The sequence below is a fragment of the Ooceraea biroi genome, chromosome 1 (genome assembly GCF_003672135.1).
Source record: "Ooceraea biroi isolate clonal line C1 chromosome 1, Obir_v5.4, whole genome shotgun sequence".
NCBI classification, from domain to species: Eukaryota; Metazoa; Arthropoda; class Insecta; order Hymenoptera; family Formicidae; genus Ooceraea; species Ooceraea biroi.
Genome location: NC_039506.1, coordinates 15,166,680 through 15,193,373, shown reverse-complemented (window position 1 = coordinate 15,193,373; position 26,694 = coordinate 15,166,680). Strand labels below are relative to the sequence as shown.

The following is a 26,694-nucleotide window of genomic DNA, read 5'->3' as shown; positions in this document are numbered from 1 at the left end:
GATCCCACGTATTCTGCACGCGATATCTAGCATAGAGTGCACAATAAATATAATAAAGTTTAATAAATATACTAAATTTCAATTTAAAAAATGTTTAAAGTTTGTCAGTCATTTTTTTAATGTGATCCTCATTAAAGCATTCGTTCCTCATTAAAGTCTGACGAATTCGTTGACGAACGTGATGAAAAGCTTGACTCGCATAACACACACATTCACATTTGAAACACCAATAAATGTTGCATAATGTTTACACGTTACCTCCTTAAATCGAGATGTGTGCGTCCTAAGGGAGTAAATGTGAGCGGACACTAAGACTCGAAGAAATTGCAGTATCATGACCACAAAGGCACAGGGATGCTCCTCGGTTTGTCGGATTTATCGGAGCTACGTTACATCACAGTTCCGAGCGTTCTTTTATTACAAAAAAAGGAAAAAGGAAGATGGAAGGAAGAAAAATACACGCGAATTGACGACGAGGAGATCCCGCGACGAGAGACGAGGAAGCCGGCCTCCGACGAGATCGCTGGTGTTCGTTACCGCTGGACGGACAGTTGCAATAGGATCCCCCGTTCCTCAGAAAACCAATTAAAGTTAGCGGCAGCTCGTGAGGGAAACTAACGTATAACGCTATAAGTTCCCGTTATTCCCCATCTTCGCCCGGTCGCCTAACTCCGCTTTAATACGTAAACCGCCGAAACTCCGCCGAGACGCCATCATGAAGCAACGTTTACGTACTGATGTCCCGGGGTGGAGTTCTCCTAGAGAGAGAGAGAGGGAGGGGGGGGAGAGTCCAGTTCTCTCCGCTCCCTTTGCGATCAATTACGGGCTCGAGGAGGACGCTCGCAGATCGCCCGGCTAAATCTTCCGGCCGGCATAAAAGCGTCGTTACACGCGCCGCGGCGGCTTTAAGCGGATATCGGACGGATATGCTAGCGCGCAAGCGGATGGGCCTGGAGGGTGGGATCGGCTATAAATTTCCATCCACATTAAACTGTCGTTATGCATTTAGGACCCTCCTCCTCGTCCTCGTTCTCGTTCCACCGACGTCGCCACGTAAGTGGATGTCCATCGAGGAGTAGACGTCCGCGAGTAGATCGAGATCCGATGGGCGGATGCAGGAAGTGAAATTCTCCCTCCACCGGAGCTTCCGCTCCAGAAAATATTCATATATCGCGAGAAGCTCTCAAAGAGAAAGAAAGAAAACAAGAAAGAGAAAGAGAGAGAGAGAGAGAGAGAGAGAGGAAGAGGAGATGGAAGGATGCAGAGCACTCTTCCCAGCAGCGCCGCATCTTGCAACCCTTTCGTGCCTCCTCTTGACCCTCCTCTCACCCGACTGTCGTGCCGTCGCGATTCTCTGGCCACTCTCGCCTGAACTACCATTTTGACGTACCTCGACGTCATTTCGATCTATCCGCGACACGGTGTTATATCGTGCAACGTGGAGCTGATATTTCGCCCGCGTTGCACCGTATCGAGCCAGCGTGCAGCGTATCGATAACGATCAAGCGCCGAATTGATTCGATTAATATAAAAAGGGAAGAATTAAAGGCGCGTACGTAATTCGCGCCGGTAATTGGAGTTACTCGGGTCCGGGCTTCCGGATGGTGCATTTTGCCCGAAAGCACAATAGCGCGATGCGATATTACGTGATACACGCGTTTCTCGGGGGAGAGTTTTTTTCGACTTCCTCCACCCCTCGGCAATTTCCAGAACATTTCGCTAATCTCGTGTTACATTGCCCGAGAGAAAATACACGGAAATGCTCCATAAAAAAATGACCATTGTTCGACAAAAAAGAACAGGGTGATAAATAAATATACGTATGTAATATTAACGGATAAAAAAACGTGAGTGAACAAAGAGCGTGGGAATAATTTTCAGAGAATCTCCATCGTTAATCGGTTATTATTATTAATACGCAATAATCACAGAAGAGAGCGTCACGTAGCCTTGACGCGTTGTCCTTCCACGTATAACGCAAGCATAATATGAAATAAACGACGATTTATAAAAATTGAAAGAATAAGCTAATTTCCTGCGACACTTCCTTGCGTCGGAATCGGCCAAGTGGAACAATGGCCATCCCTCGACTTCTCAATAACCGCCGCGGGAAATATGTATTTTCATTAAGTCCATCCGCGCGCCGTTCCAGATTACGACGGCGGCGGTTTTATGAAACCACTCGTTGTACACGAGATTACGTCTATTCTTTAAAGCGAAGGATTCCAAGAGAATGCGCCGGGAATTTCATTAGTTTTCACCGGCGTATTGGCACTGTGCAAAATTACCGAAAATTATTCTCGAAGCCGCGACATCGCAATCCTTAAAACCGACGAGAGATGTCAAAGGGATCGGTCGCGTCGGGTGCGCCACGTAATCGCGCGATTAACCCCTATAAAGGGGGATGAAACGGACGTCGGAGCGACGAACGCGGCGAGCGGGTGAAAAATGCGCGGAATTATCGTGGAATTTGCATAACGACGGGACTCGCGCGGATCCGGGTGCGCCGGAGGGTTTCACGGGGATTGAACGTACCCTCGGTCGCCCTCTCACTCCCTTTGTCGTGCCTGTCGATCACGATTGACGGCAGCTGCCGTCGCTCGAGGTTGCAGTTTCGTCTCGCGCGCCTGCAAAGACATTCGACGTGCGATCGATGCCGGAAACGGAAGTGACAAGCCCTCTTCGACAACCCCGTTGAACCCCGAAACGTCGATTGCGATTGCTCGAATTCGAATCGCGGCTTAACGTAAGCCACTCGTAGGGATTCGTTCTGCTCCTCTCCGGATTTACAGACCTTGTACAAAGGGCAATTTTCTCCTTTCGTAAATTGCCCTTTACCTTGTGGTTTGCCTCCGAACTTTGACGATCCGGGACAGCCCGCGTTGCAAGAGCAAAGTTGCAGACCGAGACACCGAGACGCGACGGAACATCCCGTAAATCAATGGACACTAGCGGGATTGTTAAAAGGGTGGCTATTTAAATACCACCGCGTGGGCGGATATCAGATTTTTCATAGGTCGTGCATGAAAGGTTAAACTGCGCGGGTTATTCCGTCGATGGCCGGTTAAACTCTTTAAATTCCAGCCAATCGGGAGATATCGCGATACTTTCACGGAATCTAAAAAAACCGCAAGATTCCGGACACGTGCGGCGCAAATTTACCTGACGATCAATTTCTTACCGTCTATAAGAAAAAACAAGAAAATGGACGAACGAATGAAATTTAATATTATATATTTAAGTAATTTTCTTCTTTTGTAGAAATGTTCAACAGTTTTACAAACGGGAATACATAAATCTCCTGTTTGACTTTTGCGCGAAAAATCCGCAAGATTGACGGGCAAAAGACCAGGAAGATCAACGAGGGCGAAAACGCCGGTACGGTATCGGTTTTAGAGGAATCCGCAGAATCCTCGCGTTCGAATCGCAACGCAACGCAGCGCTTCCGCGCACGGGGTTGCTCCGACAACACTTTTTTTGCCATCGCCTTTCAAAATCGCTCTGCATACCGGGAATTACGTCCGTAACAAAGAGCTTGCAGCCCTTCCTCCCCCCCCCCTCGACTCTTCCGGACAGCTTTTTAATTGGATACCCGGGCAGACTGTTTTCACTGATGGCTGCTTCAATTAACAAAAGAACAAAAGGACTCGGACTCGCTGCAGACGTGCCGCGGAATTATCGAAACAAGCAATCGATCAAACGTGAGAAGCTGCAGTCAAATTGAGTGGAGTCAATCTCGGCCGTGTGCTTTCAAACGAAGGAAAGAGCGAGAAGGGAAGCTGCGTGCTGGTGCACGCTGCTTCTGCCAGAGAGATGCCGCATTGATCAGTTTATTATTTAAATGAGAGGCAAGATATATATATATATAGTATATATCGTTTGCTCGAATCTCGGTAATTTCGCCGCGAATTGTGCTGCATGATTATTCGCCTCGCCGCAACTGATACATCATGTAAAATCAGCATGGTGATATCCGTGCTAATGCAAATTATTCGGCTGGAGCGAAGCCGATTTCGATAAAACGAGATACTCTTGATTAATTGATAGTACTGCGAAACTGACGAAAATACGCATAAATCGAAACGAGCCTCGGCTTCCGCAGCGAATCCTCATGGCGCGCGCGATGACGACGTCCAAAAATCATTACGCAGATTGCAGTGCTCCGAGAGGTATCCTCCTCCCTGCCTCCCTTTGCAAAATTGAGCATCGTTCCGAATAAATCCATCGTCGAACAGTTTTCAGCCGCATTGCCCGTTTTATTATAACAAAATATGGCAAACGCGCGCGCGCGCGCGCGTAGAGCGAATTCGCGAAGTGTCATCCTGCGCGTTTTGCGCAGATGAAATCGAATCACCATCAATTCTCGCCGGAATTCTCGGGGAATTACGCCTCCTGATATCGCGAGAACCTGCCCGAGACAGTCACCGGAAGCGTACTTACGTCGCGCGGCGGCAGACGTAACGACCGCTTGATTACGCCGCTTTAATCTACCTAAGTGCCCTAAGCCCCCGCGTCGGTGCAACCCCCGGGCCTCGTATTAAATATCTTCCCTCTTTCCTTCTGCCTTCTCACGTTCTCCGCGAGTGTAAAACCGTACCGGGAAAATGTTCCGGTGAACGCACGCACTCGCGAGCGCTCGTGGGAACTCGCGCGCTCCTGTTACTCGGATGTGGATCTGTAATTTGCGGCGTCGTTCATTGCTTTACCGTCGCCGCTGTAAAACGTAGATAGGGCTCCCTATCCCGGTTACTTTTTGCCGGCGCTGTAATAAACAACGGTATTATCCCTAAAACGGAGCAGCGCCGGCTTATCCCTGGTCTCCTCGGATGCGTCCACCGCGGATAATGAGGGGCGGATAAAACACTCGGTACGTTCGTCGCTCGCGTTTCCCCGTGAGCGTGAGCCGGGGTGCCTTCGTTTTTGCCGGCGAATTCGTTAAATGATTACGCTCGTTACCTTATGCACCGCCGATTCGCGCGATCGAAATCCGACATCCCTCGGGAATTGGTGGCACTTTTCCCCTATTTCTCTCTCTGTCTCTCTCTGTCTCTCTTTACTATGTGGGGATCGCGGAAGGGATTACTCGACCTGATTATCGGAATGTAATAATCTCTCCGATTGGAAATGCACTTGCTGCTGATGATGTTTATGATAATATTCCCTCGATCAGGATGAAAATCAATTGAAACGAGTGGAAGAATATTCTCGGATATTTTCAATAAATAATTACGTAACGAGAAGAGTGGCACGAGTAATGAAAGCTAACTCGCGACAAAAATATTGCAGGTTATTATGCTATACATATATAACACACGCAATTTCGCACATAATGTGTTACACAAAGCAAGATATATTCTTGAACATGTTCGCCGCGGTATTTAGCATATTTCTCGCGCCAGCTATGTTAAATTATAATATCTCAACTACGGTCTCGACATCTCTTTCACGTCGAACAAAAGTGTAATATAAATGTAACAGTATATAATTTTAAATATCATTATTTAAATAAATAATAAAACAATAGATAAAAATATAGCATAATAATATAAATAAAACAAAAGTTGCTCTTCACTCCCGAGTGAGTGTTCAGTCGCGTCGCTGCACGTTGAAAATCCCTGCAAGCTGCCGTTTCCATTTGCCTCCCTCTTTCTCGGAATTTGTCCGCCACGGAGGGATGAAATCACTTGATGCATGTATCGAGTTTTATATATGTATATATATACATATTGTGCATTTGCATGTATGCGTGTGCATATACGCGCGAAATACGGGTCACACATGCAGCCGGAATTCCGTTTGTTCGTGACACATGATTTAGTAGGTTCGCGCTGTGCTAATATTAACTCGATACGGTATTATAGAGACTGGCGGACTCGCAAAGTCGTCTGTAAAATATTAATATCGATGTATCGAGCAGCAGTTTTGCGACACGTGCCGCTCGTCAGCACGCGGGATGCGGGGAGAAGCGAGAGACAAAAACTTTCCCCACGTGAGACGCATCGATAAGGACTGATCGATGAAGGCACCGCGCGCGATCTGCGGTTCAAGGTTAAACGGAGAATCATCCCTCTTCCCCGTGTCTACTGCTGATCCCGCAGAAATGGGAGGTATTTTTCAAAATACCCTCCGACGTCGAGAATAGCACCCGCCGGTCCCTTTTATGTGAAGAGATCCATTTGTATGGGGCTTTTCGGCGAAGAGTGAATGCCACTCTTCATCGGTAGGCGATAATTGACTGATTGAGAAATAAATACATGGTTGGCTAGTAGAGGAAGAGCCATGCGTGACGAAGGGTCAGTACTTGATTGCTCCTTGCCTGCCAATTATTGGGAAACAATTCACTGGGAAATTAATTAGGAAAAGAATCGCTGGAAAATATATATACAGGGTGGCCCATTTTAATTTATACAGTCGATTTTTTAAAAAACTAAAAGAGATACGAAAAAATGTTTCAGACAGACATGTCACGATTTCGAGGGGGACATAAGATGATACCATTGGTTTGACCTTGAATAGTCGTTTGAAGGTCACGCGAAGATCACCTTCAATTTCTTAAATTGAAACCCCAACTTTTTATTGCAGATTCTTATTCTCCATCGAAAAGTAAGGAACTTTTGTCTGAAACATTTTTCCGAAAAATGTCATGTCCTTAAAATGATCTTCAAGATGAGTTTTGAGGACATTTTAAGGACATAAGATGACATTTTTCGGAAAAATGTTTCAAACAAAAGTTCCTTACTTTTCGATGGAGAATAAGAATCTGCAATAAAAAGTTGGGGTTTCAATTTAAGAAATTGAAGGTGATCTTCGCGTGACCTTCAAACGACTATTCAAGGTCAAACCAATGGTATCATCTTATGTCCCCCTCGAAATCGTGACATGTCTGTCTGAAACATTTTTTCGTATCTCTTTTAGTTTTTTAAAAAATCGACTGTATAAATTAAAATGGGCCACCCTGTATATATATATATACTGTACTGTACTGTGTATATATATATATATATATACAGGGTGTCCCGGGTTTTAACCGACAAACTGCGGGAGCATATTCTACTAGTGGAAATAAGAAAAAATTCTTATATCGAGTTTGCTTAGAAATGCTTTATTACAAAGTTATAAACCAATATTGAAAAGAAATATGAGATAAGTAACAACGGATTTTTTCACAAAAATATAAATTATCTACGCAATGATTTAGTGACGCATTTCAAAATGTCCTTACACATCGATACAAGCTAGACATCGACGTAGTACAGAATTTGTTACAGTACGACATTCCTGAAAATTTGGTTGCATCTCAGTAACTGAATTAGTAATTCGTTGCTTTAAATCTATCTGGTACTCTCCTGTTAGGAAATCTACGTTGATACTCTCGTACGGCAGCTCGTGCATTTCCGTCACAGAATCCGTACACGAAATGAATATCAGTGTATTCCTCATTTGAAAACACTTTTGGCATTCTGATAGTAATTGCTAGTTGACACGACGATTGAAATCTAACAGCTACTGTTGTGAAAGTAACAATCATACTGAATCGTTTCAACATAGTGAACATGAATACATGTGAATACACGTAACATAAACATCTTCGACCTTCCAAATTCTACACTATGTTCCGTTGTTACTTATCTCATATTTCTTTTCAATATTGATTTATAACTTTGTAATAAAGCATTTCTAAGCAAACTCGATATAAGAATTTTTTCTTATTTCCACTAGTAGAACATGCTCCCGCAGTTTGTCGGTTAAAACCCGGGACACCCTGTATATATATAGCTAATTAAATACCTATTTATTTATTTCTGACAGGCATTGCAATTTGATACAACAGTGTATAATTTTTGCAATATCCGAGCTCTATAGCTGAACTAACATTGTAGAACATTTTCGAAAAAACTCAATCTCGTTTGATTTATGGGATTGTGGGATTGCCAATGCTTAGCCGGAAGTTTGACATCCATCAGTGATGGCTACTAGGGTTGCGGTTCCAATTGACGCTGCAAATGCTTCAAAACGCTCTCTTTCCTTTTTTGTACTTGAAAAAAGAATAAAGGATAGACAGCGTTTTTGAAACATTTGAAACAGCATCAACTGGACCGCAGCCTGGGTCAAACCGAAAAACGCTATTTGAGTGACGAGTGACGTTAACATCATGAGTTTGTTAAGAGATTTGTTTCCCAGACTCCGTGCATCCAAAATCTCCCGCTTTTCGCAAATAATCGGCCGCGAGGTGGCAATCCGGGGAAGCAGGGGGTGAGATTTCCGAGTGCTTGGCACGTCGGATACCGTTTCCCGGGGCTCATCGTCATCCGCAGCGCAGACGAGGAACTTTATCGGCCGGGTGAGAAGAAAAGTTCGGTCCGAGCGAGCGAAATAATTTCCCCGGCTGAAATTAGCGTCGGTGGAAAAGAGTTGCATTGACGACGACGACGACGGCGACGACGGCTCGATAAGTTATAGCACCACAGGGAGAGCGGGGATGGGGAGCGGCCGTTCAAATTAACTCGCTTGTTAAGTTTGACAGGGCATTTAAATTACGGCACCGATGGAATTAAATCGTCTGAAAAAGCGATTGCCACCCCCCGCAACCTGACGGAGAAACTCGCCAGGAGAGGCATTCTCTCTCCACCCCTGGCGCACAAACGCCGAATAAAAATTTAGTCGTCTTCCGCGCGCGTTCCCGCTCCTCTAAAAACCTCGGTTTCTGCAATCTTCCCTTATTTTAATTCTACCGCTTTCCTCTCTTCCCCACGTAATATATTGCGTTCTAGACCAAGGAAGCACAGGAAAGCTTGCTGAACGTCATTTACCACTCTTACGATTCTGTGAGCTTCGTATTAACTATGTATTAGCTTTTACAAAAAAAAAAAGAAAAAAAGCGGCACCTATATATTCCTATAATATTTTAAAGAAGAAAAAAAAAGAAAAAGAAGGCAGGACGGTCTCCAATATCGGGGCTTCCTCGTCGGGGGAAAAAAGTTGGCGGTCTTAATTAAATATCGTTTCCCCGCGAATCATTAGGAGAGATCCCGCAATAAGTCGAGCGGCGAAGTTTACCGTACCTCCCGAGGATCTCGCTCCCTGAAACGCGCCCCGAGAAAATCATTTGTCGCGCGGAACGTGTCGGGCGGTTTTATATCCGAGGCTCGTGATGGCCCGCGAACTTCGCTCGCGCTCCCAGGGCGGCTGAAACTTTGATACGTTCCACTCGCTCTTCTCGACGTGCGCGATGTCTCATTGAAAGCGTGTGCTTCTCTATAAGCATTGCCGGATCGTTTTAATTGAATCCTGCGTAAGGATGGATTTATATCGATAAGGGCGGCTCGAATCTCTTTAACATTTTGCCGCCCGTTGCTTCATATCTGACGCTATTAACGCAATTCATCCATGTAAACGTGAGGTCGAAAAAAGGAACGCGGAAAGAAGACAGCGGATAGATCTGCCAATTGTACTGGCAATTTTCATTGCTATTTTGCAAATCTGCTCTTACAGATAAATCAGTTGACAAATTTATCTATCAATATTACAGTGGAATTAAATCGCATTTGTCATTTCGGAAGCCTCTTCGAACTTTCGGGAACGCGGGAGAAAGAGAATGCTCCTTTCCTCATCGGCGATCGGTTTCTCTCGCTCTTTTCCGCTCGCCGTTTCCAGATGCTGGAAACAGGATAACGGGCGAATGGCCCATCGATCGGTTTTGTCCTCGCGGCTCAAAATCGGCATTGTCCAAGCTCGGGCACGCGGCAGAGATCCACGCGCCCAGCATATTTCGTGAATATGACGGTCGGCGCGGGTCGAGCGGTCGGATGATCGGGATGGAGCGGCGGTTAGATAAGTTTGTAAGCCGATTCCGTCGGCAGGGCTTCGCTCAAGTTTCTCAAGCCTCTTGTCAGCCTCGGAGCGAAGCGGATGAAGACGCGAAAGCGGACGCAGCCTCGCGTAAGGAGCCTTGACGGATAATTAAAATAACCAAAGGCGGATTTACATTAATTACGCGCCATTAGGTGCGTTTTCACTCAGGCCACCGCTGTTCGTTCGGGGAACAAGTCCACGCGAGCGATCCGCAAGCGCATCCACGAGACCGCGATGCTTTATCGCTTCATTTCCGCGCGACCGTAACGTTTCGCGTTAATTGTTCGCTGGTCTGGCCCGGCGAAATAAGGGAGAGACGGTGGACACGGTCGTGCCCTAAAATGGGACGGCATTAAACGTACTGCAGGCCATTAGGGCGCCGAGAGCGTCCAGCGGAATATAACGGGGTGGCACTGCAAACCTCGCGCGGCTCGCTCGTAATGAGGCTCGTGAGAAAAAGGAACAGAAGCAAAAAGAATTCTCTCGGCGAGAGAGCGAGCAAAAGGAAAGAGTAGAGTAGGAAAAAGAAAGAAAGGAACGAGAAGAAAACCGAATTCATGGCTTATAAATGCATTGTCGCGTTCAACGCGCTTCTTTTTGCTCCCTTTACTGCGTCACGTGGTGTATACATTGTATATTATTGAATAATATGTATATATGTATGTATCGCATAGTCTTTCCTCTCTTAAGGGTGAAACATCATCTTCGGGGTCCCAGTTGTTATTTGAAATAAAAACTGAAACGCTCTGTCGAGTTTCCAAGTGGCGGCACTATAGTTTCCCGACATCAATTAGCGTCAACAGAAATTACATATATATATGTTTTACGAAACTTTGTACGACTGAGGGACCTGCCGATACACGATAGGCGTTGAACCCTAGGAATAAGTTACCACTTCCGGAGAGAATTACCGGGGCATTAATTATTCATGAAACCCAGCAAGATCGAATACGGACACGGCAAACGTCACCGGGTTTCGTGTAAGCCGCATAAATATAATGCTGCTTAAATCCTTCCCGGGGTCTTCATTAGCGTTACACTTAATTAACCTGGAAAGCATTCTCCGCGCGCACCGCACATAAGCGGCATTACAGCCGGCCATAAGCAGATTTCAGGCGCGGCTATTTGCGTATCGCGTCTCTTCAGCGGGAGCTACGATTTCAATGTATCGACCCATCACCGCCGCCGCCGCCGCCGTCTGATTCCTCATTAATTATCTAAGTGATCTTTCCGCGGCTCCGATAATTGCCACGGAAAGGTGGTCGGCGAGAGAGATAGAGATACGTGAAAAGGGTGGAAAAGGGAATCGATTATCCGTCGGCGGAAACGGCAGCCTGGCAGCCGGGGATAAAAGAGAGTCGCGGCACGGCAAGCGAAATAAAAGGCGCGATTTACCGTCGAGGGTGAGTTCCCTTCCCCCTCTTCCTCCCCTTCTCCCCCGACCGATGTAAAAGACCGTCCGCGCTCGAACTTTTCGCATCAGTCTGTGCCCCCGGTTGCGTGCTCACGAGCTCTGACAGGCAAGTTACGTCCGAGTTTACGCCAGTTGTGTGTGACCTCGTATCCCGCGTGTCACTCGGCACAAAAGCGCGAATATTCCGGGCTGCGAAAGTTCCGGGCGCGTTAAGTGCGAGAACTTATCGCGAACGCGACAGTAATGTATCGCCGAGTTTTATTCAATCAGCGGTGCATTGCGTGATCCCGAGAAAGAGAGGGACGGTGTTCAGCAACACGATTTTATAAATCTTTAGGAAACTTGTAGTTTTTTTGTCTTAGTTACGAAAGAGAAATTCTCGGCAACTATTTCTGACAATTTTCCACAAATAACACTTATTTCTTGTTGATTTGAATTTTTGTAGCTGTAACAATTTTTTCAGGTAGCAATTAAGTTGTAGTTTTATCGTGTATTAATCTATTAGGTTGTTCATTAAGTTCTGCGGTTTTCTTGATAGATAGCGTTTGTCCATTGAAAAAGATAGCATGCATCGCCTGAACCGCGGATTGCCGAATACTCCGTGACAGGTTAGACAACGCTTGACATTTCGCCAGAGTCTTTGTTGTGTTTTGACGTGTTGTGTGTACGCGCTATTCATTGAAAATGGAGGATCAAAAGGTGCATTTTCGGCACATTTTGCTATTTTTCTTCCGCAAAGGAGTAAAAGCGACGGACGCACAACGTGAGATACGTGGCGTGTACGGGGACTCGGCCATAAGCGCTGACACTTGTCAGCGTTGGTTTGCGCGCTTTCGTTCCGGAGATGTGAACGTCTCCGATGCTGCTCGCTCCGGTCGTCCATCCACCGCTGACGACGACCAAATCGTGGCCGCAATCAAAGCAGACCGACACCTGACGACGCGGGAGATCGCGGAGCGCTTCGACATCGCCCATACAACGGTTGCGCAGCGATTAAAACGGCTTGGGATGTCGAAAAAAGCAGATGTTTGGGTCCCTCACGAGCTCACCGAAAAGAACATTTTGGACCGCGTCATGATCTGTGAATCCCTGCTGAAATGGAACTCGCTGGAGGCCTTTCTCAAACGGGTGGTCACGGGAGATGAAAAATGGGTGGTATGTAACAACATTCGACGCAAGCGGTCATGGTGCGGTCCGGGTGAGTCGTCACAATCGGTTGCCAAAGCGGATTTGCATCCGAAGAAAGTGATGCTGAGTGTGTGATGGGATTGGCGAGGCGTCCTGTACTTCGAGCTGTTTCCGCGCGGTCAGACCATCGACGCCGAGAAGCATTGCGCTCAGTTAGAAAAATTGAAGTAGGCAGTGGCGGAGAAGCGGCCGGAATTGGCGAACAGGAAGGGCATTGTCTTCCACCACGACAACGCCAAATCACACACTGCTTTGGTGACCAAGAAGAAGTTGAAGCGCTTTGGCTGGGAAGTCATGCAGCACCCACCGTACTCCCCAGACCTTGCGCCGTCGGATTACCATCTGTTCCGGTCACTCGAAAACAATCTCGACGGGCAGCGCTTTAATTCAGTGGACGATATTCAAACGTACTTGAAGGACTTTTTCGCGCAGAAGTCGCGCGACTTCTACAAACGCGGCATTATGTCCCTTCCAGAACGTTGGCAGAAGGTGGTCGATCAAGATGGACAATACATTCTAGATTGAATAAATGTGTAAGTACAATAGATTTATGTTTTAATTTAGGGCAAAAAAACCGCAGAACTTAATGAACAACCTAATACATCGTGAAGCGTTTTCAACATTCGATCACGAATCGCATAAGGTGGCGAGTCAAAGTCCCCGTTACTTTTTATTGTTCGACTTTGCGCGACTACGCGTGCGTTTATTGCTGCTAACGAACGTGGCTGCGATCGCGCATCGGTCTCAATCAAGACTCTAAATGCATTACGGTTGCTCTGAATCCGAATTAGCCCGCGCTAATCCGATACTGTATTGTTCGAGTATAATACACGGCAGATGCGGGGTATCACAACCCGACCAAGTGGCAATACATATCGTATTTATTTACCGCATCGCCGAACAAACCGTGAAAGAAAAGACACCGGGATCCTCTCTAGAGCGACTTGGCGGTGCACGAGTGACGAGTATGACACGATTAAGTTCGCGAAACTTCCGAACCAAACTGCTCGACATTCAAATTTGGCGCTCGCGCGTCTTCGTCGAGTCGCTCGCAGCGCTCTCGCGCTTGCCGAACGCGGGAAGATTTAATTAACATCATTTCCCGCGTTTGTTTTAAATTTCGTTTCGAAAATAGCGAGCACCACTCGAGATGGGAGATTTACGGACACTTCGAAATGGACAGGGAAGCATTTATAAAAAGGGCCAACGGGGAAGAGCACACGGAACTTTGCCGCGTAAGTTCCCGCGGAACGGAAGAAAGTTAGGAGGTGAAATGGAGGACACGCGAAGCTTAAGCGAGCGTTTTCAGAGCTGAACGGTCGCCGCGTACGGCCGCGCCGGAGTTTTCGTTGATCATTGATCCGGGCAGTTTCCATTTCCGCTGACTCATTTACGATCATAAATTGCCTTCCGATCCTTCCGAGGTTTTATCATGGGCACTCGCGCGGACTTTTAAGAGAAACTCAGCAGCGAGAACGATGACACTTTGCACCCTTGGAAATTCGAGCGAGAGGAAGAAAGGGAGGGAATGTAATTGAGCACTCGCTTGAAAATCGGTAATCCTCCCGCGATTAACTTTTTTAATTACCTTCTTAAGGGGGGAGCCTGCTTTAGAACGTTGAAAATAAGGTATAATTTTACGAATTTTTTTGGAGAAACTATACAGCGGATTATTATAAAACTTTGATGCATTTATTAGTACATGTTTAAAGATAAAAAAAATTATTTTTTGATTTGAATATATCGCCTGTAGAGGTCGTCCTGGAGGCATCTTAGCGCAGCCGGCATTGTAAATTGGTGAGCATTCTCCCGCCTCCAAATTTCATCCAAACTGAAAAATTGAAATATTTTCTCGTTATTTATGAATTCCATCGTCGATGAACCTTTAATATTCATAAAAACATTAAGTTAAACAATTATTTTTGCATGAAAAAGTTCAAAAACTTTGCCTAAAAATCGTACTTTTGTGTTCTAAGCTCCACCATTTTGGCACTTTTCAACTTTTTTCTTCTCTCTTTGGTTCATCGACGATGGGAATTCATAAATAACGAGAAGATATTTCAATTTTTCAGTTTGGATGAAATTTGGAGGCAGGAGAATGCTCACCAATTTGCAATGCCGGCGACGCGGCTGCATTAAGATTTCTCCAGGACGACCTCTACAAGCGATATATTCAAATCAAAAAATAATTTTTTTGATCTTTAAACATGTACTAATAAATGCATCAAAGTTTTATAATGATCCGCTGTATAGTTTCTCCAAAAACAATTCGTAAAATATACCTAAATTTTCAGCGTTCTAAAGCAGGCTCCCCCCTTAATTTCAGGACGCGGCAGTTATCGCGCGGCGTCGGAAAAAGCGCGAGGATAGGGAAGGGAAATTCGCGCCATTACGGGACCGGCGTTACTTCTTACTCGGTGTTAATGGGGAAAGTCAGATAATGCGGCGCGTCCGCGGGTAATTAAGTTTTAAGATTCGCCGCAAAAGTGCGCGTATGCGCGCGCGATTAAATGCAACGGCGCGCTAAGGCGCGGGAACTCTGAAATTTATCTCGCGGCAGCGCGAGACTCGCCGGGCTCGTTTTTCCGGTTTCCGCGTCGGCGCAAGGTCCGCGCGATATTAAATCGCTCGCGTTACGGAATAATTCCGCGGGACGTATGTGGAGCGCGATCGCGCGATGATAATTCATTTATCCGCCGTGAGATCACAAAGGCGCGCCGTTTGTCGGCCGCAAACGAAATCTCCGTTTGCGATAATCGTTCGATTATCGCTCTCGACGGTTCCTTAATGGACCAACAACGGCGGACGAGCCGGGCGAGCGCCGAGAATTTTTCTTCTTCTTGAATGCACGTGAAACTCCTCGTTGGAGCGAGCGAGCGATCTTCTTCCCGTTTATCCGCTCCGGCGTCTAATCTGCATCCTGAGCCGAGCATTATATCGCCCATCGTCGTATTTATTTTATACAGGTGCGTTCCACGATAGCCTAGTTGCGCGGCGACGTGACGTCACAAAGCTGGCCGATAAACGATACCGGCAGCGAGAATACGAACGGGCGGCGCGGAGCTCTGAATAAAACGAGATAATACCTTCAATATAAAGCATCGACCGGAAAGTTGCAGCGCGTGCCGGTCCGGCAATGTGGAAATCGCTGTAATTCCGCGGGAAATGGCACTTCGTTACTCCCGGCCGGCCGGGAGAGCGCGGTTACGCGATCGAACGCGGAAATCGACGGGATCTGACGCGCATGCGCGCGCGTATCGAGGGATCGCCTGATTTAAATCGTGGCGGTCACGTGGTGATCCGTGCGCGGCCCGTTCGTGTACACGGGAATATTAAAACACGTAAACAATCGAGAGCTCTAGTTACGACGCAGGTTCGCCTGTCGCGAGAAATCGCGTCCATTCAATTCGCACGAGTACGAGACCGAAAATAAATCTCGAGCGTCCGAAAGGCGCGCGAGTGTATCGCGAACGCGCCACATTTCCCATTTTGTTTCCTCGCGCGGGCATTTTCATTTTGTGCGTATAGCACGCGCGGACAATCCCTCGCGACGTCAATTAACGCGATTGTGAATGCGTTTCGCGAAATTATCGCGTTTCGACTCTTCGCCGATTGACGAAACGTTCATTCGCGAAAAGCGGCGGATATTGATTTGTTTAATAACTTCGCGCGCACGTGCACACCCCTGCGCGCGCGTTATGCACTGCGCCGTCGATGACGCCGCGTTGATTAAACCTGTGCGTAATTATTTTGCTATCTAGTGTTTGGCGTTTCGCACTCGACGGAAGATACGTGACGAATTAATAATACGGTACATACGTTTGCGTGTACGTGCGCACGTACCGCGCCGCGAATCACCGTCAATCATCGTCATCTTTCGGGACGGCAGGCTCGGCACGGCCGTGCGATTCTAATTCCGAGCGAACGGAAAATTAATTTACATGTAATACATATATAATCAGGCATGGTACCGGTAATACGGTGTACCGGGATACAATGATGGATGCAGCGATGGGGATGGGGGTGGGAGCGGAAGGAGGGGAAGCTAAACGCATCAACGCTTGATGATAAAGCTGAGCGGTTCTTTGGAACCGCTTTGATCGAGACGCCGAGCAAAAGTTTCTACGTTAATTTCGTAACGATAATTGGCAATAATGCGCCAATTAAATCACCTTTGATTCGTTCAATTAGATCGCGAGCAGGTCGCTTCCTCCGGGAGCGCACGATTCAAGATACCGCAATGGATGAGTTGCAGACCGAAGGGCCCGCGTTAAGGCGCCGCTCAAGCGACAATTAGCGCTGTCACGCACAATTAGGCGTCCCTGAGTCCAATCAGCAGTATCCGGCAGGATCCCCCGCCAATTATCGCGACCGTGTACCCCCGTAATTCCCTTGATTGCCAGCGCGATAAGACGCGTTTTTGCGCGAGCAGCACTTTCTAATTGCCGGAAGTGTTAACGGGGATCCGTTTCGATCTACAAGCACGTACATCGAGAGCGCGCGCCGTGAGGGACGGGAGGGCAAATGTCGTGGTATCGCTATCGGCCATTAAGCGACACTTAATGCCCTCCCTGGGGGAGCGAAGCGCCGTAACCGTAAAGGTGTTTGACTTTTCTCGTGATCGGTAACACGGCCGGCACGTTTAATCGCCGCGCTTCCTGCGCAATCGTCCGCACTTTAACAAGCCTCCTCCCCGCCCCCCTTCGCGCCAAGCGATCGAATTATACGACGATGGAAGCGCAGACGGAAACCCATCGTCATGGAGGAGCGAATTACCGTCGCAATATGTAGCCAATTACCGTTACAACCGGAAAACGAAACGCTAATCGCATCCCCTTTCCCCTCTCTGAATGTTATCGCCTCGCGTAATTTACGTGCGCGTACGCTCGTTTATTATTCATCAAATCTCGGCCGTTGTATTTTGCATTATTTTGCTGTCACCTCCATCGAGTGTATTGCAGCGCGATAATTACGCGGCGTTAATCCGATCTGCGAGCGATCGCGTACGTTAATCCTCGATGCTGAGCGCTGTAATGCAGTAACGCGCCGATGAGCGTAACAGCGTGATCGACGACGATCACGATGGAAAATCGACACGCACGAGTAGCGCGCTTTTCAAGCGTTTTCTCGCATCGACAAGGGGTACGACAAGGAGTACGGCAGGGGTGAAAAATCGACGGCGACGCGTCCTCGCTCGCGTCGCGGCAAACGCGAGTATTTGCGGAGGGTTGTGAAGGATGGCGAACGATTTCGGGGATGTTGCGCGAAGATTCTTCGTAAACAGAGCGCCGCTGACGAGAGACGATTGCCATCGAGTTTGCTTTCGATCGAGCCGAAGCGTCGATTCGCATCCCCGTCGCCACTTGTGCCCCCTTTCAACTGCCTTCCTCCTTTGAAATTAGTAAGTGGCCGCTCGATTTCGTTTCTCCGCACGTAAAGGGGAGCGTCGATATATTCAGGCAAGAAATTGACTTGCCGCCCTTTACTTGTAATTTACAAGGGAGAATTTCTTCCGGTGCTTTGCGGTAGATTTGCCGCAGCATGAGAAACAATTCGAGTTCCCGACTGTACTATGGTCTCCTGTATACGGGAGAATGACAATTTGGCGTCGGTTAAATGTCGGTTAACCTCCAGAGTTCACTATTCAAGCTATTTCGAACGATCTTCGTTTAAAAAAAGTGTTAATTTGGTGTGTTGCTGAAACTACTAGTATAAAAGATTATAAAAGATTATAAAAGTGGAATTAAATTGTGGAAGTGTTTAAAGGGCACCTCAAAATTGATCAGAGTCAAATGAGAATCGATAGAAGCGTGAGTGACAAAGTGCGATGTATTTTAAAAATAATGGGAGAATTATTTATATCCGCAAGATAATCCACGTAATTACGCTGCGTGAGATGAAATAAATTTCCATGTCGAAAAATATGTAAAGATGCAAATATTTTAATCCTCTTACTAATCCCCGATAAAAATAATCCATGCAGAGTCAGCCCATTCTTTCGCAATCTATGCAAAATATATTATTAGCGCCTGAGTGCACGGCCCGGATAATTACATCAGATCATTTTCGTCCTACCACAAGTGCAAACATCAGGAACGTTAAAACGCGAGGCAGGCGCGCCAGGCATCGGACGAGGGTTAATTTCCCGCTCGCATCCCCTCGCTCTTCAGTCTCGATTAAACGAATAGCGAGAGTCGAACGTTTCGAGTGCGCGAGATCGATCTTTCCGCGATGTTAAAGGGTATAGCTCCCTCCGCGTGCGCCGCTTAACTCGGCCAACAATAGCAAACGACGACCGCAGACCACGCCATCCCTCGAACACGTAGCAGCATCCCCTCGGCCCGAAAATGACCGCTCTCATCCCTCGCTCGACATCTATGTCGTCGTTAACTTCTTCGACTTCAAAAAAGTGAACTCGACATGTCAGTCAGTCAGTCGGATTCGACGAAACCCGGGATTTTGATGTACCCACGTAGAAATTTCAAAACGGTCCGATACTGGGACTGTACCGTTTGCCATCGTGGCAGTACTGGCCGCCAGTATTGTGCCAGTACAGATTCGACACAGGAGTGTAACGCCATGCCGTACTTAATTGCCAGTACTGATCCGACACTGGCAATAATATATAGACCAGTATTGAGTAAATAACTGCACCAGCATTGGGCATAGAAGTGGACTAATTAATGTATTAATGTATAAATGTATTTTTTATATATATATAATATGTATTTTGTACTATTTGTATTTGTATTTGTGACTTAAATATTATAAACAAAGACTAATGCAAACAACATTAGTAAAATCATTTTGTAAATGTCGCGTGAATTAATATCGCGTTTAAAAGAAAAAGATGTTAAATCGGTTTTCCGGATGGTTATTTATACGTGATAACGCAAATGTTTCTAGCGAGAACGTCACGCCTGATCTGGCCATCTATCGGTCGCTGGTGAATCAATATATTGTTATAATCCTATTCTAAAAAAGGCGTGTTAACTTCGTGAAGTTCTTTTTTATCGAATATTGAAGCCTCTTTTCCGCGACGAATTTCGTGTGACTTGAACTTCGTGTTGCGAATGTCAGAATGTCATAGTGGCTGTCGGTGCGGTTATATTGACAATTGTATTTATTATATTATTTTTATTTTTATTTTTTTTTATTTCTTATTTTATTTATAGCGCGCCTGTGTTGCTAGTTATATATTATCGGCAATGTATGTAGTCGAATGCTGGGTCTGTGTCGGTTGCCGAAGCATGGCCCGTCTCGCAACCAGTACTGGTCCATGTCTGTATTTTATAATGGCCCGTCACATGGCCCGGGTTTAATAAGTACTGGGACAAGACTGTCTGCCAACTCTTTGCAGTACTGGCCGCCAGTATCGTGCCAGTACAGATCCGACACTGGAGTGTAACGCCGCTGCCGTACTCCGGGCTACCAATACTAGGCCAATGTTGGGCCAGTTAAACAACCTCGGCAATTTCTACGTGGGTAGTTACTCCCTAGATACTTGCGAAGAAGGAAACCTGGGAAAACAGCATGCAATCGCGACAATCGGTAGTATTCGCAATAAGACTGCGCTCTCGAAATTGGAGTATCTTTGTTCGCGTGTTATCAACGCAATTGCATTCCCGCAACAAGTAGAATCGACGCCGAGGAGCGTCGCGCTCGCGATCGGCTCGCGATCGGCGCGAGAAGTGAATCGATCGTCGGACGCGTTCGGTTAATACCCGGCGAAATGTCAATCAATGATAATCGGCGGGGAATCGGCACCGCGTACACGTCTGGGTCACGTGACTCGCAGAGGTCGCGTTACATCAGCGTGCGACAGAGCGGCGCGATCAAACGGCCGGCGTTGCTCGTATCTCGTGACGCTTAATGAGCTGCGATTACGGGCGTCCCGTACACACACGATGTAGGACAGGTGAAAGCCGGAACTTGAGGCGTCAGATGCACTGGCAATCGAGTTATCGCGATCAATGTTCGCGGTGGCGGTTCGCATAATGGCACCCACGTGCTCCCGCGATGCCACCGCGATCGGGAGCACTCGCACTCGGTGATCAGTCGCGTCCGGGATCGCTTCGCGCTCGGCCGCGCTTTCCGTGTTTCGTTCTTTTTCTGTCTTCCCCATGACTCGCACTTTCGTCGAGCCTCCCGAAAAGCCGCCGGAAGAATGAAGCTCGCGTTTCACGTATCGATAATCCCTCCCTCTTCCATCCCTTCTGTTTTCGGGAGGATTCGCGATCTGTGTCAGGAGACTCGCCATGCATAAATTCACGCTGATCCGCCTTGCTCTTCACCGTTAAACCATGAGTAATCCACCGTGACCGGATACGTGACGCGCGCGATGACGTCCGACGTGCGATGATCGACCTCGCCGCTAGCCGCGAGAAATTTTGAACGACCACGAGCTCGATTCGCAGCCACCCCGGTTGTTTGGTCGCTTAATTAAATTCTCCGGCGAATATCTCGTGCGTACTTCGTCTCCGTAGACGCGGCATATTATTGACTACGAGCCCACCCTCCGAGAGAAGCTCTTCTCGAGACTCTCCTCGTAAAAGGCGTAGTTTTATCGTCGAACGTAACGCGCACGGACAATCGCAGTTACTGGCACAGTTCGGACCTTTCCTTCGTTTCTTTTCGCGGTATCGTACGATCCCGATCAGGATCAGTCTTGACCACTTTTATATTACCTTCCTGCTGCTCGAGTCCTCGATCGCTCGCTCTTCGATCAGCAGCACGAGGGTGCTCCTTTAAGAGCACTCCAGCAGCCTGGGACAAACATCCTCGACGTAGAATCCGCGGTGTTTAACGGCGACATTCGATTCCCCCGGTGTCACGCTCGGCGAAAACGCGCCTCGTGTTCACGTCGATGTCGCAGTCGGGTTCGAGCGGCAGCACCAGGTCGCGTCGAGCAGCTGCGTTCGTTGTCGTGCACGAGCCGCGTGCTCGACGCGAAGCTGTATTCCCTTCGTCACGCGCGCTCAAGCTTTTCAGGCAGTTCCCTCGACCTGGATTCGTGCACCGCCGCGTCGCGACTCGGTCGCGGGAACAAGAAAATCGTCGACCACGTTCGTGTTCATCCGCGAACAGCATCCGCGCGCGCGACCCACCGCGAACACTCACACTGACATGGCGCACACGATTCTCAGCATCCCCCCCGGGTACACGAGTGGCCCCACGTCACCCCCACGAATCTCCCCGGATTCACCGAATGGATCTCACTGCGCTCTCGATTACTCGTAGCAGCCGCGATTACCGACGATCGTCGTCGTCAGACCTCGGCGAGGTCCCACTCTCCGCGTTTCCGCTCCGAGCGAGCGAGCGCGTGTCGCGTGCGCGGCTACGACGCCGGCGAAACTTTAGAATCCACCCCGGCGAACCTCTAGAAACCACCCCGGCTTGCCGTCATCGTCGTCTCGGTCGCATCCTGTCGGGTGCAATCGCCTATCAAGTACGTTTCGATGATCCGCGTAGCCGGCCGACCGATCGTTAGGATGACCCCGAATACTCGAACTTGGACAGGTCACCGCCACCGTAATCCACCCTCACTGATCACCCTCGTGCCTTCGATGGCATCCGACGGTGGACTCTCGGTCACTCTCGCGCCGACGAAACCTCGTCGCCGTCTCCGTCGTCGTCGTCGTCGTTGTCTTCGAACGGAACCCTCGACGTGCCGCGTTGCTCTTACCACGTTGCCCTCGCTCATCTACGCGCTCTCTCCCCGACCGCCGTGGTCGTCGTGATCATTATCATCATCATCGTCGTCCTCGTCGCCGATGACGTCTCGTTGTCAGCAGCAGCAGCACTGACGGCCCCTCCGCGCGCGCTCTCGTCGGCCGCACGCGCCGCTCGCGGCTCGTGTGTCCAGGTCCACGTCACCCTCGCCGCCGGGTGTCCACCCGGTTGCTCGCCCGCACGTTCGTTTGTTCGTTCGCGCGCGCGACACGGACGAGTCACGCTGGCGAAACCCCAGTCCGGAATGCTGCGGGTTGTAACCTGTCGCAGCCGAGGAACGCGCCACCGCGACGCGCGGACACCCGGACCGGAGCGTCGTCGGACAGAGACAGAGGGAAAACGAGAAACGGAGAGAGACGGGAGAGGAGGGTAGAGAGGAAGATAGACAGAGGGAGACAGACAGACAGACAGAGAGAGAGAGAGAGAACGGTTCGCCGGTTTCTCCTCCTTCGTTGCCCGGGGAGCGGCTATGGCGGCGGCCTGGCTCTCACTGCTGCGTCCCTCGACGCGGGGTGAGACTCGCGGGGGTTGGTTACGCGAGGGGTGAGGGGACGCGATTATCTCGCAGCATCCCCTAGCGCGCAGGACCAATCCGCACGGAACCGGCGCTTGACGACGGCGAAGGGTGTGCGTGGGTTGGTGGGAGATAGCTAGAGAGAGAGAAAGAGCGAGAGGGTAGAACACGGGTTGGCCGGTAGATGAAGAGAGAAAGAGAGTGCGAGCGCGGGGGGTTGAAAGAGAAAGACACGGCGCGAAGAGTGACGTTGAAGAGAAACGCGCGCGCGCGCGCGCAGGGGTTGAGAGACGAGAGTTGACACTCCACGGGAAGAAGAAGGACAACAGTTGAGTGGAAGCGAGAGGGTTGCTTCAGAGGAACGGACGCGCGATGGTTGAAGCGAGAGAACCAGCGCGAGACAGAGAGAGAGAGAGAGAGAGAGACAGAGAGAAACGGGACAAGATGGGGTGAACGAAAGAGGGAAAGGCGAAGAAGTGCGTGCGCAAGCGGGACAGAGATGGAACGCTGGGCGCTGGGTGAGACAAAGATGGTGACGGCGGCGGGGGTGATGGGAGTGACGGCTGATAGAGGGAGACGGGGTGCGATCCGAGGACTCCTCCGAAGCGAGACAGGGTGTGGAGCGGCGTAGTACGCGCGGCAGAGCGTGAACACGAGAGAGAAAGAGAGAAAGAGAGGAGGAGCCGTCGCAGAAAAACCGAGCCGATCAAATGGAGATGGAGCGAAGCGCGAGCGCGAGGGTCGCCGCGAGAACCGCGGATCGAACAAAGGCGGAGTGCGTCTTCGCCGGAAGACACGGCTCGTCGCCGCGAGAATCCGGACGGACCACGCAGGCGGAAGCGAATTGGCCGGGCGGAAAAGGAAGCGGACGAATCTTCCGTCTCCTCCTTGTCCCTCTTCCTCTCCTCCCCTTTCGTGAGATCTGAACGGAAAACAACGGGACTCGCGCGCCAAGCAGACTCTTCGTGGCACTTCTGGAGCGCAACTCTGGAGATAGAGCGCGGGGGTGGTGCGAGGGGCTGCCAGATGGGGTAAAGGGGTAAGCGGCCGAGACGGGAAAGTTCGACTTGGTACTCCGCGCGAGATTGCGCGGCGACGTGAAGAAGCTCGCGTCTGCTCCGCGACAGAAACGCGACCGGATGGGGGTGGGTTGAGAGAGTCGATGCATCGTGACGCGATCGTGACAAGCGGCACGCTGACAACTCCGGAGGGACGAGGGAGAGCGGAAGTTGTTCCGCATTACCAGCGAATTTCCGGCGACGTTTGCTCGGAAGATACGAGCACGAGAGCGTCGTTTGCCTCGAGGGTGCTCCGAATTACGGGAGATAAATATTGTTTCTTCAGCGGGGGAGCCTGGAAGACGGTCATCCTTTTTTTCTTATCGAACGGCTGGGCCGTCTACATCTCCATTCTCTCTTATGACGCACGAGTGGACGAAGAAATAGGATTTTATATACATCCGCGGAATATTTCACGTGCGCCATAAATCCGTTTGATTTAGGTGCACGCGGAACATCATGAGACCTACAAAAGCCCGTTTCTCCCGAAACTGAACTGATTATATGAATATATTCTCAGAAACAGACCCGCCGCCGGGTCCGATAGACCGCCCGCCCGGTCGCCGGCGGAGGGTTAAGGGCGTAAAATATGTATGAGCGTTTATCATCGGGGAAACCTTTGCGTCCCGCCCCGAAGAAGCTGTAGTTTCAGTAGCAGAACCGATGTCAAGGCAGCTGCTCCTCCGTCGATCGTTTCCGCCGCGTATCCCATGAACACGCATTTGTAATCGGCACTAAGTACCCCAATTTATATGCCCTAATGTACGCGTACGTTAAGCCTGGTCGTGGTCGGAGGGTAGAGGGTTGGAGTGGTGCATGTCCACGTGTAACGACGTCCTGGATCACGGACGGCAGGGATGGAGGAGGGATTGAGCGGCTGTCGATCAAGAGTATCCGCATCCGGCGAAGCGGCCGCAATGATGCATCGTCAGTTGAGGGTTGTATCACTTGGATCGACTTATAAAATATTCATGAGGAAAGTTTTATCGGCGGAATCGCGCGCTCGCGACGAAGAAGCTGACTCGAGTATGAAAGTGTCGTTAGAGACGCTCACCTGTCCCTTCAGTCTCCATTTTTTTCTTTTTTCCCACCCTCGCATTTTACTTTCTGCTTTTCTCCCCCGTTCGCTGCGTGCTGTGTCAGCGTAAAATTTCTGTTCGCGCACGCGCGCTACGCTGACATCGTCCGCATCCGTATTTATATCTGAATACACACGCGTACGTTCTCGTATCTTTTTTTTCAGGATCGGTTCCTCTTGAATAAAAATCTGGGAATACAAAGAAACATTGAATTGCAAAGAGTGGAAGCAAAAAAATTCGCGTGCCTCCGTGGAGCGAAGAGCAGGATGCGAGAAATTAATTCAAATTGTTTTCTCGTATAAATTTTACAAGACACAGTCGGCTAATTGGACGTCTGCAAAGTCGCTATGACACCTGCATTTAATAATTCTGTTTTGTATATCTCTTTTTCATACTGAAAACTTTCACGCAGGGAGAAATTTTTCGCCGTGGAGCTGCGCGAAGACGTATGCAAAATTGGCGCGCTCGCATTTGCATCTACGTTTGCGTTACTTTAACGTTCGCGGATTGGCGACGTGATTTTTTTCGCGGGACTCTCTCGCTGACGGCAAGAATGTTGGATGGGGATCGGTGAGACGGGGTGGGATTAAAGCGAGGGATAAATGCAGCCGCGCGCGCTCGTAAGTCTATTTCGCAACGCGGGGTAAATAAACGGAGCGATCCCCCGACGCGGAACGCACCTCCCGGGAGGACAATGTTACCGTTAGCACGGAATGATCGAACGAGCAATTATCTCTCGGCGTCCCCGCGATTTCACGAGCCGGGGAACTCGCGCACTCTCGCGTAACGCATCTCCGAGCATCGATTGCGCGCTCGGACGCGGGCTTGAAAAATAGCCGGTGGATTCGAGCACGGTGCATACCAATTTAAAGTGTCGAGATTTCGATGTCATGCTATCGCCACGCGATCGAATTGCAGCACAGCTTTACCTCAACGACGATTTATTTATTCGTTTGGGTAAAATATTAACACTCGTTTTGTGAATATATGTACTTGTAAAGCCATAATTAAGTAAATCGTCACTTTATTTAATATCTATTATTATATTGTTGTTGCATTATTGATATATTATTTAGTGATAAATAATTAAAGGGAACTATTTTATAAATAAAAGTTTATTTATGCACGTAAAACACACACGCGCGCATATATAAATTTGTTTTTCCAGAATAAAAATAATACAGAAGAGTCTAATTGATCGCGATTGATTGAACAAATAATAGCTCTCTCTGGACAAAACAATACAGACGGTTGATTGAATATATAAATCTCTCTCTCTCTCTCTCGAACAAATTGTTCAATTGTTCAACAAAAGGATTCTTGATCGAAGAGCCAATCAAGTACACGATGCAGTCGCAAGATCTCACGAGGCTCCGCAATGCGACACACAACAGTACCGTGCCGATCGTGTCGAACGCGTTTGAGCTATCCTCGAACCATCCGATCGCTTGATGTTGCATTCTCAAGCGGGCGAAGAGGACACTTTACCGCGTCTTGTTCTCGCCGTGTGCGATCTATCTATCAAGTGCGCGATGGTAATTAACGAGCACGTTGCTGGCCGTTGCGCCTGTCTCTGCGACTCGTCGACGACTAACTCGCCGATCGATTAATCATACACCATTCCAATTATACGCGTGGCGCGCGGTATCGCCTAGGGTAGATCCATTTTTCAACGGGATGGCCGGGAGGGTGACAGGACGGGGGTGCAGGAGCCATGGTATCGCGGGATCCATCGATCGTCCCCCTCATCGAGAATCGCACTCGTAATTAGGGACTGCTCGCTAAGTACACAGAGACGATGGGAGGAACGAAAGAGTGAGAGACGAGAAAGAGAGAGAGGGATAAAAAAGAGAAAAA

General features: G+C 48.7%; 1 protein-coding gene and 1 long non-coding RNA gene across 2 annotated transcripts in view; both read right to left on the bottom strand.

The window, feature by feature from the left end:
• The window catches only part of LOC105280865, a 190,461-nt gene extending 167,645 nt beyond the window's left edge, over positions 1-22,816 (bottom strand). Inside the window, exon 1 of the mRNA XM_026973194.1 lies at positions 21,142-22,816. The gene's annotated coding sequence lies outside the window, so the exon portion shown is untranslated. The remainder of the gene's footprint in view (positions 1-21,141) is intronic.
• A 1,269-nt stretch (positions 22,817-24,085) lies between these two features.
• On the bottom strand, positions 24,086-26,449 carry LOC105280867. Its single transcript, XR_894193.3, has 2 exons — positions 26,326-26,449; positions 24,086-25,025 (listed from the first exon to the last, which is right to left on the bottom strand). It is a non-coding gene; the product is annotated as an uncharacterized LOC105280867 (long non-coding RNA).
• Positions 26,450-26,694: the final 245 nt, after the last annotated feature.